Raw genomic sequence first — 19,900 nt, forward strand, 5'->3', positions numbered from 1 at the left:
CGCTGCCTGCACGCGAATTTGCTTCCGAAGTCGAGCAGTCTCAATTTCACTACAGGATTTTAGAATGAATGCTGGGCTGGGCCACCTCGAATGGCGTGAGCCGCATGCGGGGAGACCCGCACGTACGGTTTTTAGGGGGATCTGGTCAAAAGACCGGCCGGTGCCCACCCGACTAGAGGGACCGAGAAATTAATAGAGTACAAAACTTATCCTCAAGCTTTACCTTATTCTGATCGTTCAGAGGGCGATCGCGGGGTCACTGAATGAAGTCCTCCGTTTCTTTCGGAGGTGCTGACCCGTAGCGAGGCAGAGAAGACTAAGTGACATATGGAATATGGCGACGACAACAACATGTCGTAGAAGGAGATAAAAAGTGGAGCCAATGACCCACTAAGACTAACGTATCTACAACTACATCCCCGAGCGGCAGTTAAACAGGGGCGTGAATGCGAGAAGCCAGTGGAATGATCGGCCGGACAGAGGCTAGGGCTCCTTCCTTCCCACCGCGTCCTTCCTTGTGTGTCGGAGATATAAAGCGAGTGCACCGGAAAAGAACGGGAACTTGGTCGATCTATTCTATGTCGAAGCATCCGAAGCATAACTGCACACTCACATGATCTTTGCCGACAGATAGGAGCATTCGGTGGAACGGATGAACTACACTTGCTTCTGGATAGATGTGTGGGACAGAACCTTCACTGGCCATGGACTACTCAATCAATCGGACAACTGCTTCACTACTTCCAAAACTGAAAATCCAATGATAGAAGAATCGACTGCAACAAAACTTCCTAAACTAGACTAGAATAATCTTTCGTAGCAGTCAAGGATGAGTTCGATCCATTAGGTTCTTCGATTTGTTCAGAGGGAGTGGGAAAGCTACATAAATTCTTTGGAAAATCCTGCTTGGAAGCTCTCTTTTAGTCGGAGAAGTGATACATGTTGACCGTGAGGGAGACTACCGTCGACCGACCTTAGGAGGGAGACTACCGCCCCTGAGGGGCTTGTTGCTAGAGGCATCCCCTCAAATGAGATTTATCAACTCTACAACAGCTCCGGTTTTAGCAATAAGTTCCCGCCTTCCGGGTCCTATATTCTAGTTACTAGCTTCAAAGGAACTACTAAAAGAAGGAGTCAAAGAATCGGATAGTGCTACCTACGAGTAAGTCACCCGCCTGGTTACCTGTCCTTATGAAGGAAGGTGCGCATGAAAGTCTTTGCGGAAGACCATCAAATTACTGATTAGGAAGGTATTTAAGGAATGAACTTCTATTACAGGGATTCTTTTATTAAGACCTTTCGGATAGATAGCCCTATTGAATGAAGGTTGAACACCAACCCGCCTGGAAAGCTAACAGTCGGCAAAGACCTAGCTGTCGAGGAATGAAAGAAGACGCTTTCTAGGAGAAGGAGTACGAGGAAGTCAAATCACAGGCAAGCAACCAATAAGCTAAGAGCTATCTCCCAACCTCTCCCTTATTGACAAAATGAGAGGGATTTCAGGCAATTAGCATATAAGAATTCCTGCCCTAGAAGATCGCATTTCTGACTTGAGCACCGTCTTTAGGCATTTCAGTTCTCAGGATCTTACGAAGAAAGGCTAAAGATCGTACTGAACACAACCCTATGATATGAGTGAAGGCGAGCCAGGAAAGCATCCTGAACTCATAGGGTGAAGGCGAGGAAGCTTGAATTCAGGTGCTCCTAAACAAGAGTTTTGACTAGGTAGATTTGCCCTTCTACGCCGTTTTAGGTGCGTTCGGACTCAATCATTGACCGGAGATTGGGACAGAGTGGATGGCAACTAGCTGACTTCTTCCTGTCACTCGTACAGATCTGATTGAAGATATTGCATTAGAAAGGGATACAAAGTAACTTCCGAAGATTGAAAGAGAGGCAATCCCAGTTCAATACTGGTCTTGTTGCACATCTTCGAGTTCATGACGGATAGCCCGCTAGGGACTGCTTGGCTTGTTAGCGAGAAAGCGCATAAAAGAATGCCATTTATCGATCGATAAAATAAATAGGCTCAAGTACATTAGTCCGTAACTGCCATTTTGACTAGGTGGATTTTGCCTTCTAGTTGACTTCTTTCTGCGGGATACCCTAGTTAGAGCAGTGAAACCTTTAAGGCAAGAGATGCGGGCAAGTCAGTCGCTAGAACTCCTAGATGCTAATAACTCGCTAGAAGGGGTAGAAAGCCTGTTCTTTTGGTACAAATCCTCTTTATTGAATGAAACTAGCTAGCTGTCTTTGAAGTCAAGTACTTAGCCGGAAAGGCAAGTCCATCGTGGGCACTACCCGACTTATTTCGGTATTGCATATAAGTACAAGTTTAGATGTGGCCATCTAGACAAGTGAAACGGTCCTTGCTGTCGAAGTTTACTACTGGATAGGAATTCCATCGGTATGGCATTAGAACCGCTCGGAGAAGTTCGATATGGAAGGTATACAGTTGATAGATCCGTATTGAAGTGAGATATTCAATCCTCTTTCTATTTAATGGTATTTCATTGCCTTTCATGTACAAGTATTGCAACTGAGACTGAGAGACAAGGGAAATCCCATTGAACTTGCCTTGATTGAATGAAGGCTAGCTGACTTCGATACTGAATGAACTCGCATGCTGGAGAACCGATGAGAGACATAGTCGATGTCAATATAGCTGTAATTTCACACTTGAGCTTTTCCCTTCGAAGAGTTGATCTTTCATTTCAAAAGTGGTATCTCCCCAATGGAGAAATGATGCTAGCCCTTTTTCCTTCGATGACAGAGATTGAAATGGATAAAGTTGATTCTCCCTAATGGTGAAATGAGACTGATTTCTAGATTTCACTGATTTCAGTGATTGAACTGATGGCAACTAGCGAGCAATCTTACTCAACAGGGGCTTTCCTAAAAGCCTTCCTTCTTGCTTGCTTGTGAGAAGGCTTTCTTGCGTTCTTGCTTAGCTTATTTCAAAGGAGAGGCAGTGGACCAATAAGCTAGTTGTCCCAACCAAGATAGGAGCTAGCCTCTTATCTTAAAGGCTATCGATTTCCTCCTTGAGGAGCAAGGAAGATCAGAGGTCACACTGGAAAGCTGTCAACTAACCTGTAAGAAGACTCTTTCTTGGGGCTTCTTCTTAGTCCATTAGGTAGTTGCCTAGAGCTATTAACTAGACCGAAAGGGGAATAACGACCAGTCTTCCTAGCGATGTACAATTCTTTTGGTATATGAAATCTCAATATCTAGGTCAATTCAATATCAAACAGAATGGTAGCAATTCTTTTGGCGCAGTCTTTTGGTGTATGCAATTGAGAAGCCAAAGTCAGATAGAAGGGCTTGCCTTCCGCACTTTCATATACCAAATACGAATTGAGAAGTGACTTTGTACAAAAGTACATTGTACCATCAGTCAATCAAATTTCTCCTATCCATTTAGAACCTTGAATTGGTCAAAATACGTGGACTTTCTTACTTTTTGTTGAGGATTAGACCCCGTAACTGGAGGTCTATGGCTAACCGATACTGCACACCATCATTTAGCTATTGCAATTCTTTTTCTGATAGCGGGTCACATGTATAGGACCAACTGGGGCATTGGTCATAGTCTAAAAGATATTTTAGAACTCATAAAGGTCCATTTACGGGCCAGGGCCATAAAGGCCTATATGAGATCCTAACAACGTCGTGGCAGGCTTAATTATCTCTTAACCTAGCTATGTTAGGCTCTTTAACCATTGCTGTAGCTCACCATATGTATGCCATGCCCCCTTATCCATATCTAGCTACTGACTATGGTACACAACTGTCATTGTTCACACATCATATGTGGATTGGTGGATTTCTCATAGTTGGTGCTGCTGCGCATGCAGCCATTTTTATGGTAAGAGACTATGATCCAACTACTCGATACAACGATCTATTAGATCGTGTTCTTAGGCATCGCGATGCAATCATATCACATCTTAACTGGGCACCTATATTTCTAGGCTTTCACAGTTTTGGTTTGTATATTCATAATGATACCATGAGCGCTTTAGGGCGTCCTCAAGGTATGTTTTCAGATACCGCTATCCAATTACAACCCGTCTTTGCTCAATGGATACAAACACCCACGCTTTAGCACCTAGTGCAACGGCTCCTGGTGCAACAGGAAGCACCAGTTTAACTTGGGGGGGGGGGGGGTGATTTAGTAGCAGTGGGTGACAAGGTAGCTTTGTTACCTATTCCATTAGGAATTGTGGATTTTTTGGTACATCACATTCATGCATTTACGATTCATGTGACGGTATTGATACTTCTGAAAGGTGTTCTATTTGCTCGTAGCTCCCGTTTGATACCGGATAAAGCAAATCTTGGGTTAAGTTTCCTTGTGATGGGACTGGAAGGGGGGGGGGACATGTCAAGTATCAGCTTGGGACCATGTCTTCCTAGGACTATTGTAATAATCGAAATTAAAAAAAAAACCACAATATAATCAATCCTATAATTAATAAGTAAAATGTTATGTTGAATATTTAATACTTCAAACTTTTGGTCATATATTATTACTATAATAATATATCATATAACTATCTATAGTGTAATTTGGAAATTGAAATTTCATACGTGTATTTGTGATGTGAGCTAAACTCAAAGAAGTGAATAACAAAAAATTATTTACTTGGTTTATTTCTATTGATAACTGACTCAAAAGAAGTTCCTTGGTCAACCCACCACATGCCTTCAAAATTTATCATCACGTTCAACAACTAAACACCAGAAAATTCAGCAGTTCCATCCTTGTGGGAGTTCATTATAATCCACGTCTCATTCCTTATTCGATTACCACAAAAACCCCATCGCAAAACCGCAAACCTCCACTCCTGTTTAAGGTCGCAGTCACGTGCTGGCAGCCGACGCGAGTCGTCACCGTCACACCACCAGTTGGGAATCTACGACGGTACCGAGTTCCGGTCAGCTTGGTTTAACACCTAAGGTACCACGTCGAAATCTAGTCTACTTCGAATATAGCTGTTGGGATTGAACCCTACAGAGGAACAGATGATGTAAAGCCAAAACCGGTTCAGAACAGTGGATTCACAATAAGCAGTTGTTCACACTTGGCTTTCCCCTTGACAGTGGTAATCTAACAGCTGAAAGATCTTAAGTACTGCTCACTATAACAACTGATGAACCAAACACTGATGAAACTCTAAAGACTGCTGAAGACAAACACTGTTGCTCTATCTACTGCTGTTTCCTAAGTATTGCTGAAGACACAAGCACTGCCCTCTCAAAGACTGATCACCTTTGAAGAAAGCACTGAAGTTCAACACCTGTGCTCAGGCTACAACAGTGGAACGTGAAGCAGTAGTTTCCTTAGCTTTACATTTTATTACTTATCAGACATGTCAGTAGTTTGTATAGAACAGTATTTGTAGCTTGTTAGGTCGTTAGATGTCACTATCATGGTGACGTCAGCTGAGGTAGATCAGTAGTTTGGTTTGCCTATAAATATGCCAGTATTCTGTACTGTTATACTTGATCGTTTTGAGTGAGTTCTTCTCCTCAATTCATCCTTTCATCTTGTGCAACCAACTCTGATGTATTAGGCTGAGGGGGAGTTTAGATTGTAAGCTTGCTTTAATCATTTGCTTTCTATTGTAAATCTTTTGACTCAATGAAATAGCAATTGTTTATCAATCTATACTTTCTTTTGATTATGTTTACAAAGTTTGCTACTCATTCCGCTGCACTTATTCGTTTTATGCAAACAAACACAATCATAATGGCCCCAGATCCCAACAATTGGTATCAGAGCTTGGACAGTCAAATTCGATCTAACAATCAATTTGACATAACAGTTCAGCTCAAAATTCATTGATACTAAGGTTGAATGTATTTAGTTGAAAAACAGAGTAACGAGAAATCATGTTCAAAGTGATTATTCAAAAGGCTCTGTAAAACCACCAAGATGTCATAAGACACACAAACTTCACATAACAAGTGATATCATACATAAAACACCTATAGTGTTCAGATCTGAAAATATGACTGATAACTATGGTATAACCATTTTCCCTACAAAATTGATTTCAAATGTTATTTTGAAGCTTATGTTGTTTCCATCATAGACTGCTCTGAAGGTGTTTGCCTCATGTCAACAAAAATCCATGACCAAATGAAAACATGAGGGTTTTTGTTAAGCATAAAAAGAGGGAAATTAAAACTTCTGCTATTTAGTTCTTATGTTTTGAAAAACAGGTTGAGAATCCTCTAAAAGGACCAAAATCAACTGTGTTAAGAATACATTTAGAAAATCAGTAGTCAAAATATCCAGATCATGAGTAATGTGAAATTTGGCATAAGCATGTGCAAAAATGTCAAAATCTCTCAAAACATTGCTGAAAATGATTTTGGATTGAGTATTCTTTCCTTGAAAACCATCCAGTAAAAGTTTTAATACTTTTCTATGGAGAGGATAAAAAGGGAAAGAAGAAAAATTACAAAAACTCAAAAGTGTGTTTGTCTCAAAACTTTTGAAATCAAAAGAAAAGAGTATAAACATAAAACACTTAAGAGTCCAAAATTGGGTGAACAATGGTCATCAAGCAACTGTGTGCATTCATTGATTCAGGGAAATTCAGGTAACAAAGGCATCACCAGTGATTAAACTTACAAAGAGTACCAGACAAAATTTTTCAGTGTCATCACATGGTAACAAAATCTATAACAGAACTTTCAAAACTTATGTGTACATGTCTCCTCATTTTAGCAATCAACTGACAAGGAAATGGTCTCAAACAGTGGTTATTCAAATCATTGACCATTTTCATAAGACTTGAGAATGATATGACAATGAGTTTTATTGAAAAATGTACCAGATCCTTTTTGATGTCATTTTCAGAATAACCTTTAATTTTTTTTTTAAAAAAAGGTTTTTCTCAATAAAACAGGATATATTATTCATTTTTTATATATATAATATATGTTGAACTTTTACTTGGTTTTTGATAGTAAAAGTTTAATTCTCCTGTCAGGATGTATTTCTCTTATTTTTTGTGTGATGATACTATCCTGGAAAATAGCCCAAAAGGAAATGATACTTGTGTCAAGGTCATGTCAAACTCAAGTTTGTTTTGTCACAGATCAAAGATTGATTGCTAACAGACCTTAACATTCTTGACTACTCATGTTTTACTCTAAGGATTAGAACACAAAATGTGTAGTCAAAGTGAAAAGGCTGCCATCATCTGGGATACTCAACTACTGTCAAAATTTTAGCTAATGTTCAAAACAGGAAATAGATAAATAGTAAAACCTTGAATACAAATCCCTGTAAAAGTCTGCAAATGTATTAATCTTGATAATATGCATCTAAAATGTGTTTTTTCAAGGATGTTACTTTGCAGATATCTCATTATCACCATCAAAAGATGTTGGACATGATACTGTGTTATCACGGGACAAAATCATTTCCTTCATCTGAGCAGCAGATGTACAAAACAGCTGGTAAAGCTCACCCACTGATCCACCAACAGTTGCTGATAGAAGTCCATAAAAAAATGGATAGAAATCACTTGACTGCTACCTTAACAATTGCATGACCAAAGTAGCCCTTCACCTCTATTTCCATGTCCACAACCACTGTTGATAAAAAAAAATCCACTAACAGTGGATAAAAATCAACACGGGTTATCACCAATTCCTTTTATTCCTCCACTTTCACCTTCAAACAGCTGTTGGATCATCAAAGTCACCAACAGTTGTTAGCTCAGATGACTCACATCTGCAGCCTCACCTTTTAAACCTCAATCCTTTTTAATCACATCCATTTTACCATACACTTGACAACATCAATGAAAAAGGATTCTTTCAAAAATCAAATCCTGAAACACTTGTTCTCTTGGTGGCTTTCTACCCTTCCATCAACAAGTCATGTGCCTTATAGCACCGAAAGACAGAAAGTTGGGTAGTTGTTATTTAAGAGGAGCTTCAGCGGTTCAGTGACAACAAGTTTGAAAATCTTGTGCCACAGCCAAAGGATTAGAATCTATTTGGAAAAAAGTGGGTCCTCAAAGAACATTGCATATGTTGAAGGATGATTGTCAAGTTTTTATCAAACTCAAAACAAGTACAAACATCAAGATTTTATTGACTGTGCACATGCAGCATATATTTCCAACCACTGATTGAAGAATATTATGATGTTGCTGCTGTTGCTGAAAAGTCCAACTGTTTGTAACTTCAAAATATGTTATTGAATGTTGGTATAGTTGCTCAAAAGACTGTTTTTATGCAGGGCAGTCAAGTAGCTGAAATATATCATCAAAAGTTCAATATCTCATTGATTCACCATCATTCATTATCAGACATCACTTTGTGAGGGATTGCTATAAAAAGGTTTGATTTCATCTTTAACATGTCCATCCTAAAGATCAGTTGGTAGACATACAAACATATAAATTGGATTCATCTACTGTTAAAAACTTGATCCCTATGATTGGAGTGCTAAACATGGATTAAAGCAAGCTTTCTTGTGTTCCATGTGTAAATAGCATAAAAATGTTTTTTAGAAAAATCAAAAATAACCTTAAAAATAGTTTAAAATTGAATTTTTCAATAAATCCTCAAAGTCTGTTCATAGCACTGATGGCATTAAAACTCTGTTAAATAGTAAAATCTATCCACTGCCAAAGTGTATCCTCTGCTTGTGCAAAACACTGATTTACAACAGAGGTTACACATGGACAGATGTTATTCAACAGTTGTGTGCATCAGTTGCCATGATCACTTTTTCAAATAAATGGCCTTACACCTGAAACATTCACAAGGCTATCAAAAATTTCCAAAACAAAAGCAGAGGTGCCTGAGCAGACTGTAGCAGCTACCACTGCTCCTCAGGTATCTGCTGCTGAGCCCACTGCTCAAGGTGATCACAGCAGTAACACAACTGCTGTGAAACCCACGCCTAAATCCACCAAAAGACCAAAACAAAAGAAAATTCAAAAGCCCTCCAAACCTACAATAAAGGCAACTTTGGAAGATGAAATCCCAGAGCAATTGCCAGTGACAACACAAAAGTCACTAGAAACCACTGCTGCTACTTCCTCACAGTAGATGATAGAAAGGTCTCAACCCATGCCTGAAACTCCTCCTGTTTCTTCTAAAAAGGATTAGGTTGTAAGAACAGGGACACCACATTATGATGCTCTGGAATCACTTGATTCCATCATCCATAGCCCACTGCCCGGGGCAAATTCACTTTCAACTCCCATCATCATTTCACAAATACCACCATCAATAATGACCTTGTTGCATGCTTTGGATATAACTCAGACATAAATCAGTTCCTCTCAACCACCTATCACTAAGAGTGCACTCCAACAAGTGACTGAGTCTGATGCTTATACCTTTGCTATCCCAGCAACAACTGAGGAGGCTATACCCCTTGAGTTACAAGTAACTCTTGGTGGTTGTTCAAGTGAAGCAGCTACTACAAGTGCTGAATCCACTGGTTTGCACTTGGACAGTAGTTTCATCAATAAGACTTCCTTGAAGGCAATTTCTTCACTGGGAACTCGTGTGTATCCAGTCTTCACTGGTTCACTAAAAAGCGTTTCTCATTATGAAGAAAGAAGTCCCCAGTACCAAGACAAAGGGGCAACAGTGGATGATTTTAGGGATACACTTCATCAATCAACCACTGTTACAACCACTGCTAGTGGGAAATCAGATGATCCCATTAAATTGGGTGATGGTTTAAGGTACCTAGAATTGACGGATAGAATTAAGAAACCGGATACCTCTGTTGCAGAAATCAAAGAAATGCTGCATCAGTTGTTGAAAGTTCAAAAGGTGCAACCCACTGCTGTTCCAACTCAAGCACCTGCTCCACCACAAGCACCTGCTGCTAATGAGTTATGGAATTTATTTCAACCCCTGTACTATCTTCGAAAGAGTTGATGATGCCAAAAAGGGGGAGAAGATGACTCTGAGGAAAATCTTTCAGTAACTTCTGCTGAAACATCTGTAAAAGAAAAGGAAAAGGGAGGTGATGAAACCCTGAAAATTCAAGCAGATGATGAAGATACACAAATGAGGATCGTTCAAAGTCAATTCAGCTGGTCTCAAAACCACTGCTGATATTAAAAGGGTAAGGGGTGAGAGCAGAGCTTTGGTCGAGAAAAAGATAGTTCTGCAAAAAGAAAAAGAAGAGGTTGGTACTTCATTAAAGAAGAGTCCTGTTAGAAAAACAAGGCAATCAACCACCACAGCTTCTAAAACTAAGCCAGCTACTACTTCAACCACAACTTCTGTTCCCACAAAATCACTTACACCTCCACCATTAACAACATCTGTCACCCAAACAACAGCCACCAATACCACATCAACACACACCACAACCACTGTCATCCCCACTAAATCAACCACTACCACATCTAAAACATCACCATCACCACAAACACCACTTGCTGACATCCTTTATCAAAGAAGGAAACAAAGCAGATGAACGCAAAAATACCAAAAGAAGACCAAGCTTCAGAAAAATAAATCATAAAGATGGTTCTTCAGACACTTAGAGCAGAACAACGAGAAACAGCAAAATCTCAAGACACTGCTCAAAGTTGTCATTACCAGGCCACAATCTCCAAACTCATCTTTTCAAATAAACCTCTCCCAAGAAACCCATCGGATTCAAAAATACTGAAGTGGATGTCTGATCAAAAGACCCACGTATTGACTTTGCTCAGTTCCAATGGTGAAGTGAAGCATATATCAAGGGAAACAGCACTTGGCCTGGGTGTTGAAGATTTGCAAGATCTCCTTGAGCTTACACTGTGCAGGGATGAGGATGATACAAGTTCCATTGGCTTTGAATTACAATTCAAAGGACAAGTTAGGGAACTTGTGATGAGCAATAAAGATCCAGAATAATGAAGGGTTTTGGCATCATCTGTTCCAGGGGGAGATTGTTGGGATTGAACCCTACAGAGGAACAGATGATGTAAAGCCAAAACCGGTTCAGAACAGTGGATTCACAATAAGCAGTTGTTCACACTTGGCTTTCCCCTTGACAGTAGTAATCTAACAGCTGAAAGATCTTAAGTACTGCTCACTATAACAACTGATGAACCAAACACTGATGAAACTCTAAAGACTACTGAAGACAAACACTGTTGCTCTATCTATTGCTGTTTCCTAAGTATTGCTGAAGACACAAGCACTGCCCTCTCAAAGACTGATCACCTTTGAAGAAAGCACTGAAGTTCAACACCTGTGCTCAGGCTACAACAGTGGAACGTGAAGCAGTAGTTTCCTTAGCTTTACATTTTATTACTTATCAGATGGTACATGTCAGTAGTTTGTATAGAACAGTATTTGTAGTTTGTTAGGTCGTTAGATGTCACTATCATGGTGACGTCAGCTGAGGTAGATCAGTAGTTTGGTTTGCCTATAAATATGACAGTATTCTGTACTGTTATACTTGATCGTTTTGAGTGAGTTCTTCTCCTCAATTCATCCTTTCATCTTGTGCAACCAACTCTGATGTATCAGGCTGAGGGGGAGTTTAGATTGTAAGCTTGCTGTAATCATTTGCTTTCTATTGTAAATCTTTTGACTCAATGAAATAGCAATTGTTTATCAATCTATACTTTCTTTTGATTATGTTTACAAAGTTTGCTACTCATTTCCGCTGCACTTATTCGTTTTATGCAAACAAACACAATCATAATGGCCCCAGATCCCAACAATAGTTGTTTAGTTCAGTATATTGTTTCATTCGGGTGACTTTGGCAGCCACCGCACACCAATGGTTCGATCAAGTGAGGCCGCTGCCGTTAATTCTTCTCGTCTCTTTGTAACCCAGGTACAACTATTCCTTTTCTCCTACTGAATCATGCTCCTACGAAGTGAATTAACCATGTTGTGTCGTTCTTCCTGATGATATGCGCAGCCGCGAATCATTGTTCTATTGTCGTCAGTCAAGCCGCAACCGTAAACCATTGATTTCGCATCTGTATCACTTAGTTGTTAAGGTAACAATCAATCCTTGACACTCGACATAGCGTTCTTGTCACGAGATTTTGAAATTTAAATCCATCAATTTGTTCATACTTTAAGTGTTAGTATTACCATGAATTGAGGTAGAAGATGAATAAAATGGTTAAATCCATCAATTTCGCAGTGGGTTTTTTTTTCATTATTTTACTGAGCACTTCAGAATTTTAGTGTATATATATATATATATATATATATATATATAATGGAGGATTCAAATGAGAATAAATTTTTTGTAAGAATAAAAAAAACAATCATCAACCAATAAGAATGCTTCCTTTTACTTCATTTAATTTTTGTATTTAATATGGGTGTAAGGGTATATTGGTAAAATTAGATAGATCATTAATTGTTAGTCTTCCATTTTAATAGCTAACTAAATTAAAATTGTAACTTATTTTCAAAAAAAATTATATTTTTTCAAAGAAGAAAAAAAATATTTTTAAAGTGTAGGATAAATTATGAGGTGTATAGGATGAATTACGAGTTGTGTAGGATAAATTTCAGTATGTGTAGGATAAATTTCAAAAACGTGTAGGATAAATTTTGATGTGTTTAGGCAAAAATTTTAGTGTGGAGGATGATAGTCTTTATGACTAATTAATTAGTCAAAAATAATAATAAATGACATGAGAGAAAAAGTATTTAATGTTTTACAATTGTACCCTTTGTTCTTTTTCTTCTCAATTTAATTTTCTTCTCAAATGAACCTACTCCTATATACATATATATATATATATATATATATATATATATATATATATATATATATATATATATATAATTGCGCTAAATAAGAACCACCTCGAGTTGTAAGAACCGCGAGAACCACACTATCCGCGTCGCCGTTTACCATGATTTTTTTTTTACAAGTAGATGTGTGTATTATAAACACAGCCGTAAAAAAAAAAATTTTAAACGCCGCGGCCGAGGGGGTAGTTTTTTACCCCACAAGTTTGGTGCAAAAAAAAAGAAAAAAGAAAAAAATAATAAAAACACCAAACTTGTGGTGTAAAAAACTACCCCCTCGGCCGCGGCGTTTAAAATTTTTTTTACGGCTGTGTTTATAATACACACATCTAGTTGTAAAAAAAAATCATGGTAAACGGCTACCCAGATGGTGTGGTTCTCGCGGTTCTTACAACTCGGGGTGGTTCTCATTCTAGCAGCCCCCTATATATATATATATATATATATATATATATATATATATATATATATATATATATATATATATATATATATATATGGGGATCGCTAAAATGAAAACCACCTCAAGTTGTAAGAACTGCGCGAACCACTTTCTAGCCATTAGATCAAGATGTTGGATGGATGAGATTAAAAGTATTTAAAAATAATATTAAGTCTTTTTTGTCTTATTATATCTTTAATATTTTAATTGAAAATGGTATATAAGTAAAATTACTTTTTTTGTCTTTTTATATATATTATATTTAATTGCCTTTTGTCTTATTCATTAATTACTTTTTATTACTTTTATTTTTTAAACATAATTTCTTTATTAAAAACATTTTTAAATTCAGATTTTTTTAAAAGATTTTTATACTTTTTACAATTTAAGTTTTACATTAAACTTTTTACGTTTTACGTTTTTTTGACGCGCCGTTTTTAACGCCGTTTTTTACCGCGCCGTTTTTTTACGTTTACGCGTCGGTTTTTTACGTTTTACGCCCCGGTTTTTGCGTTAACGTTTTTTTTTACGTTTTACGCGCCGGTTTTTTACGTTAACGTTATTTACGTTTTACGTGCCAGTTTTTTTACATTTTCCGCCCCGGTTTTTTACGTTAACGTTTTTTTACGTTTTACGCGCAGGTTTTTTACGTTAACGTTTTTTACGTTAACATTTTTTAAATTCAGGTTTTTTACGTTAACGTTTTTTATGTTTTGGTAAAAAAAAATTACGTTTTTACGTTAACATTTTTAAATTCAGGTTTTTTACGTTAACGTTTTTTATGTTTTAGTAAAAAAAATTTACGTTTTATGTAAAACTTTTTACGTTTTACCTAAAACTTTTTACGTTTTACGTAAAACTTTTTACGTTTTACATTTTTACGTTAAAAAGTTTACGGTTTACGTTAAAAATTTTACGGTTTGAATTTTTTTTACAAAAAACTTTTTTACGCAAAAACGAACGCACCCAGAAAATCGCAAACTCGGTTAAGCGTCTCAGATATATTGTTTTCATCCTCGACTAGGGGGGGGGGAATAAAAAACCAACAACATCAACACAAAGTGTATCTCGAAAAAAAAACGGGGTTTGGCTCAGATTATCCAATAATCAAAAGGTTGCAAAATTGGGGTTGCAGGTTTAAAAAACTTACCATCCGCCGTCCTTGCCGCGCCATCGTCATCAAAATCTGCGGGTTTTTTTTTTTTTTGCATCATCGCCGCCCCAAAATCGACTATATCAAAACAGATCAAACCCACATATCAAAAATTTTCAAAGTTCATCAAAACAGAATCAAACCATCAACAGTTCATTACTAGAGAAAGCAAAATCACCGGAAGTTCATCAAAACCCACATATCAAAAATCAAAAGTTCATCAAAAAGGCACCATATTCAAGAACACAAATCAACCCCTCAAAAAAGCACTAGATTCAAGAACACAAATCATCCCATATCAAACATAATCAACATATCAAAACTTTCAAAAGCACCAACAAAACAGAAAAATCAAGAATCATCAGCAAAACTTTCCAAAAATCAAGAACATATACCAAAAATACCATCGAACCAAGAATCATCAGAAAAATCAACTAAACCCATAAAAATGGATGCTAGATCACACACCACCCACCTGTCGTCGACCCACCACCACCCAGCCATCGAACCGCCACCACCCACCGTCGAACCGCCACCACTAACCCGCTGTTAGAACCACCGCCGCCGACCAAACACCACCGTAACATCATAGATCGGGACACCAACAACCACAACATCATAGATCGGGGCACCAACATCATAGATCGGGACACCAACAACCATAGATCGGGACACCAACAACCACAACATCAAATCGGAGCTCACTACCCCCCAATCGGAGCGGCGATGATGGCAGCGGTGGTGATCTCACGGAGCTTCCGTTTCTGTTCTCCGGCCTTGTCGGCGATGAGCAGGGGGTACAACTGTACAAGGGGGAGGGGGCCGGAGATGAGGGTGTGTGGTGGATTGAATCCGTCGAATCATTTTTCAAGAGAGAGAGATGAGGGTATGCGGTGGATTGAATCTGTCGAAGCATTCTTCTGTGTTATGGGTATTTTTAGAGAGAGAATGGTTACAATTTGGGGTTTTGAAATATCAGAGAGAGAGAGAGAATGAATAAATGGAACATGTATGATTTAAATAGAAACATTTGGGGGTGTGTGGTGAATTCAGGGGGTATTTAATGAAGAGAGAAGGAGGGGGATTAGACATTTGGGGTAAAAGACCAAAACACCCTTTTAGTTGGCATGATCTGATTGGTTGAAAGTGGTTCTCACGGTTCTTACAACTGAAGGTGGTTTCTATTTTAGCATCTCCCATATATATATATATATATATATATATATAAAGAAGCAACTACTTTATGCTTCTATAGGTTGCAACATGAGCTTATCAAGTTTTTCAAAAAAAAATTTGATTTTCTACTTTTCACCCAAAGGTTTATATCTTTTACAATTTTAACCCTACACAGTTTGGTTTTATAACTTTAACCCAAAACTTTTCATTATTTGCAATTTAACTTCACAACTTTTTTCACTTATAGTTTTCATCTTTCGCAAATTTTCGTTTTACGTAAAGTTCTAAATTTTTCGAGTTAATACGACGCAACGTGCATGTGTGGTTCAACGTTTTTACCTCTATTTTTCCACGTTTGAAAGGTTCGTCGCAATATGCATATCCTAGGTCGAGTCAGTGTTGGTGATCGATGACGGTTGTGTGACATTAGTACGATTTGACACCGTTTTACGCCCCGCCGCAACACGGGGTGTGCTTTGAGGGTTTTCTAAAGAAAAAATGGTTATGCATATGGTTGTCGTAACGTTGGCTTTGGGAGTTTTCCAAAAAAAACTGATTTTTTTACTTTTCACCAAAAAGCATGTCATAAATTACTTTTAACCCAAAACTATTTATTTTTTTTACTTTTAACCCAAATTTTTTTATGTTTTGCAATCTATCCTCAAAACTTTTTTTACTTTCAACTTTGGCCTTTTATAGTTTTCATTTTCCACAAATTTTTCGTTTTATGCTTGGTTCTAAATTTTGTGACTTAACACATTGCAACGTGCATCTTTGTTTTTACATCGCTATTTTTTCCCCGTTTGACAGGTTTAACATAACGTGCGGGTCCTAGATCCACTTTGTTATAACTAAAGAATCCCCGCCGCATTGCAGCGGGTCACAATCCTAGTTTGTATTATTTTGTAAATTTATTTGGGTACATTATTTGAGTTGGCTAATTAAAGGAAAATTTTTCAACAAATATTAATCCTAATGTTAGTTCGTCTGTTTCGTTACAAGATTTCCTAAATTGAGGTATCATTTATAAAATGTGAATTTTATGAATATAATATATTACCTATCGTAACTATTTTAGATATGAGTTTATAATAGCATATATATACTAACCTTATGATATGTAATTTACTAAAGTATGTAAATAAGAATCATCCTACTGTTGTCAAATGCAAAATATGACTACAAACATTTGGGTAAATTATATGTATTAAATAGATGTTTTACAAGAATCATAACCAACAAAATACTATTTGAAAATGAAACCGATCTAATTGCTAAAAATACAAATTTTGACCTTTATATATATATATATATATATATATATATATATTTTAGGTTGTCGTGTTGTTCAAGAGTAAGAGACTAGGGTTGCATACACTAATTGAAATTTACAGTTGTTGCTATTCGTCAGTAAAGGTACGGATTTTGTGGTCTTTTTCTCATAGCATTTTATATCGTTATTGTACTCATCGTGTCTAGGTCATCGAACCGTTATCATTGTTTTCTAGTAGTTTTGCTTCTTTACCATTGATTTGCATGCGATAGATAAATTCTTTAGATTCATTATCGCATGTTCTCTTTGATCATTGATTATTGCCATAGAAGTGCCTTATTGTACTAGTTGTCTTGACTTAAGTGTACCATTTTATTGACCTCAATACCCGAGCACATCCACCTATGGGGACATAGGGCGTCATCATCGGCACCGATGACGTGCACCATCTGTGACGGTGCGATTAGTTCACGGCGTCTCTATATTGGTATATATGGTTTATGGATTATTGAGAGGCGTATGGATCGATCCTAGGATATTATTGTTACTTATTGGTATTGGGATAGGTGTGTGTGCCCACATCCCCTCTACATATTGGTACATTGGAACTGCAGCTAATGTACACATTGCTTATTGTTTACTGTCATTGGCTCACATGGGTATTTCCACATAGATTCTTATCGTATTGATTGACCATTGATTAGTGTTGACTGTATCGTTACATTGTTATTTTCATAGTATCGTTTCACCATTGATCGAATACTGTATTGATCGTTACCGTTATTGCTATTGTTTTTCCGTTACTGGGCAATTTTTGGCTCAGCCGTGTTTCTTTTGTTGTTTTTCTCTTGTTCTTAACCAGGTACTCAGGGGAACATGGGGAAAAGTGAGAAGAGAGAAAACTAAATGGCTAGAGTTGGAAATAAGGAGTTTAAATAAATTGCTATTTAATCTTTAGACTTTTTTTATTTTCGTTAAAACCGTTGTGTGGTTTTTGATTTATTTTAAACCTTTGGAGTTAATTTTTTATTTGAGTTAAGTTTTAAAATGTCTCTGATTACTGTATTAGGTGACACGTCAGCCCTATTCGGGCCGGGGTGTTACAATTATGGTATCAAAGCCTTAGGCTCTTTCCTGTAGAAAACCTAAACTAAATAACTACAGACATGTGAGATTGGGTAGACGTTGGGTTAGGAATTTCCTTATGTGATAGGTTCTTATTATTTGCTAATTATTTCTATCTAAATTTTGAACGTGTTTTTCTAGATGCCTCCTCGTCGTCAGATACGTAATACTACTCGTCAAAATGATGGAGGACCAAACGAGCCAGATCCAGCCGTTGTTGCTGCTATGACTCAGGCTCTTACTGCCGTACTGCCAACTCTGGTTCAGGCAATACGTAATCCGAACCCTAACCCGAATCCAAACCCAAATCCCAATCCGAATCCGAACCCTAATCCGAATCCCAACCCGAATCCAAACCCAAACCCGAACAATACGGGTGGCAATATGGGAATACAAGATTGGCTAGCTCATTTCGTGACACATAAACCGAAATCGTTTACTAAGGCATCCACACCAGCAGTGGCAAAAGATTGGATTTCTCACATTGAGAAGATTTTCACTGTACTTAGGGTTGATGAGCAATACAGAGCTAGTTTAGCAGCTTATAAGTTGGAAGAAGATGCACATGTTTGGTGGGAGTCTGTTTTAAGATAAAGAGGAGGTCCAGCGTTTGTTGAGACTCTAACTTGGAATGGCTTTTGTGATCTTTTCTTTGAGAAGTACTTACTGTGGTGGATAAAGGAGCGTACCGCCGTGAGTATCATAATATCCGACAACGGAATGATGAGTCTCTTACCGACTTCGCTGATCGATTTTATAGACTTGTTGGTTTTCTTGGAGCTGCTGCTGGAACACCCGAGGAACAAGCGGAAACATATCAATGGGCTGTGTGTGATCGGATTCGTAGACAAATAACTGAGTCCAGGTTTGCTAATGTTGCGGAAGCTGTAGATGCTGCAAAGAAAGTAGAGATGGAGAGGAAAGAATTCTTGGGAAATTCTGATGATAGTAAGAAAAGAAACAGAGATGGAAACCGTATTCAAGCTACCGGTCATTCATCGTCTCAAGGATCCAATCAGTATGGTAATGATCGTAACAATGCGGGAAACAGGTCAGCAGGGAAAAATACTAGACCTTGGCAGGGGAGAAACCAAAATCAAGGTCAGATCCAACAATACCAGCAACCGATCCAGGCTCAACCACTGAATCAGAGGGGAAATCAAAATCCTACCCAACATCCATTGTGTAATCATTGCAACAAACATCACCCAGGCATTTGTCGCCGACTTACTGGAGCTTGTCTTAGTTGTGGGGAGATGGGGCATATGGTCAAACAGTGCCCTAAGGCTAGGAATCGAGGAGCTGATACTAATAGGGGAGCTAATGTGCCACAGAATACTGGAGGACGAGTATTCACACTGACTGCAGGGGAAGCTGCTAATACTCCAGGTATTGTTTCCCATTTTTTTTCTTTCTTTAACGATCGTGATTTACTTGTTTCATTGGTTCTCGTTTCGTACAACTATTGTCTCTTATTAGTCATTATTCACTAGGTACTGTTTCGGGTATTATTTATCTGGCTGGTCGCGACATTTATGTGTTATTTGATACTGGGGCAACCCATTCAATAGTCTCACAAGTATTTGCCCGACACCTTAAAATCGTGCCTTCTCCTTTGGATCATGCCTTAGTTATTTCCACACCAATGGGAAATCCTACTGTTATCACTCACATCTATAGAGATTGCCCGCTTGTGGTCGGGAATATTGTTCGTAATGCGAATCTTCATCCTATGCAAATGGGAGATTTTGATGTCATTTTAGGCATGGATTGGTTGGCTATGCATCGAGCAACCATTGATTGTCACTCTAAGCGAATTATCTTTGGTGACCTCCGTTTTCCCGAATCTATTTTTCAAGGGACTCAACCTCGAAAATCTATCAAAATCATTTCTACTCTTAAGGCTCAAAAGCTAATATTACACTGGTGTGAAGGATTTTTAGCTGCTATT

General features: G+C 37.9%; 1 pseudogene; it reads right to left on the minus strand.

Moving 5' to 3' along the window:
• Positions 1-224: 224 nt before the first annotated feature.
• Positions 225-706, minus strand: LOC110888089 (annotated as a pseudogene).
• Positions 707-19,900: the final 19,194 nt, after the last annotated feature.

The sequence above is a fragment of the Helianthus annuus genome, chromosome 11 (genome assembly GCF_002127325.2).
Source record: "Helianthus annuus cultivar XRQ/B chromosome 11, HanXRQr2.0-SUNRISE, whole genome shotgun sequence".
Lineage (NCBI taxonomy): Eukaryota > Viridiplantae > Streptophyta > Magnoliopsida > Asterales > Asteraceae > Helianthus > Helianthus annuus.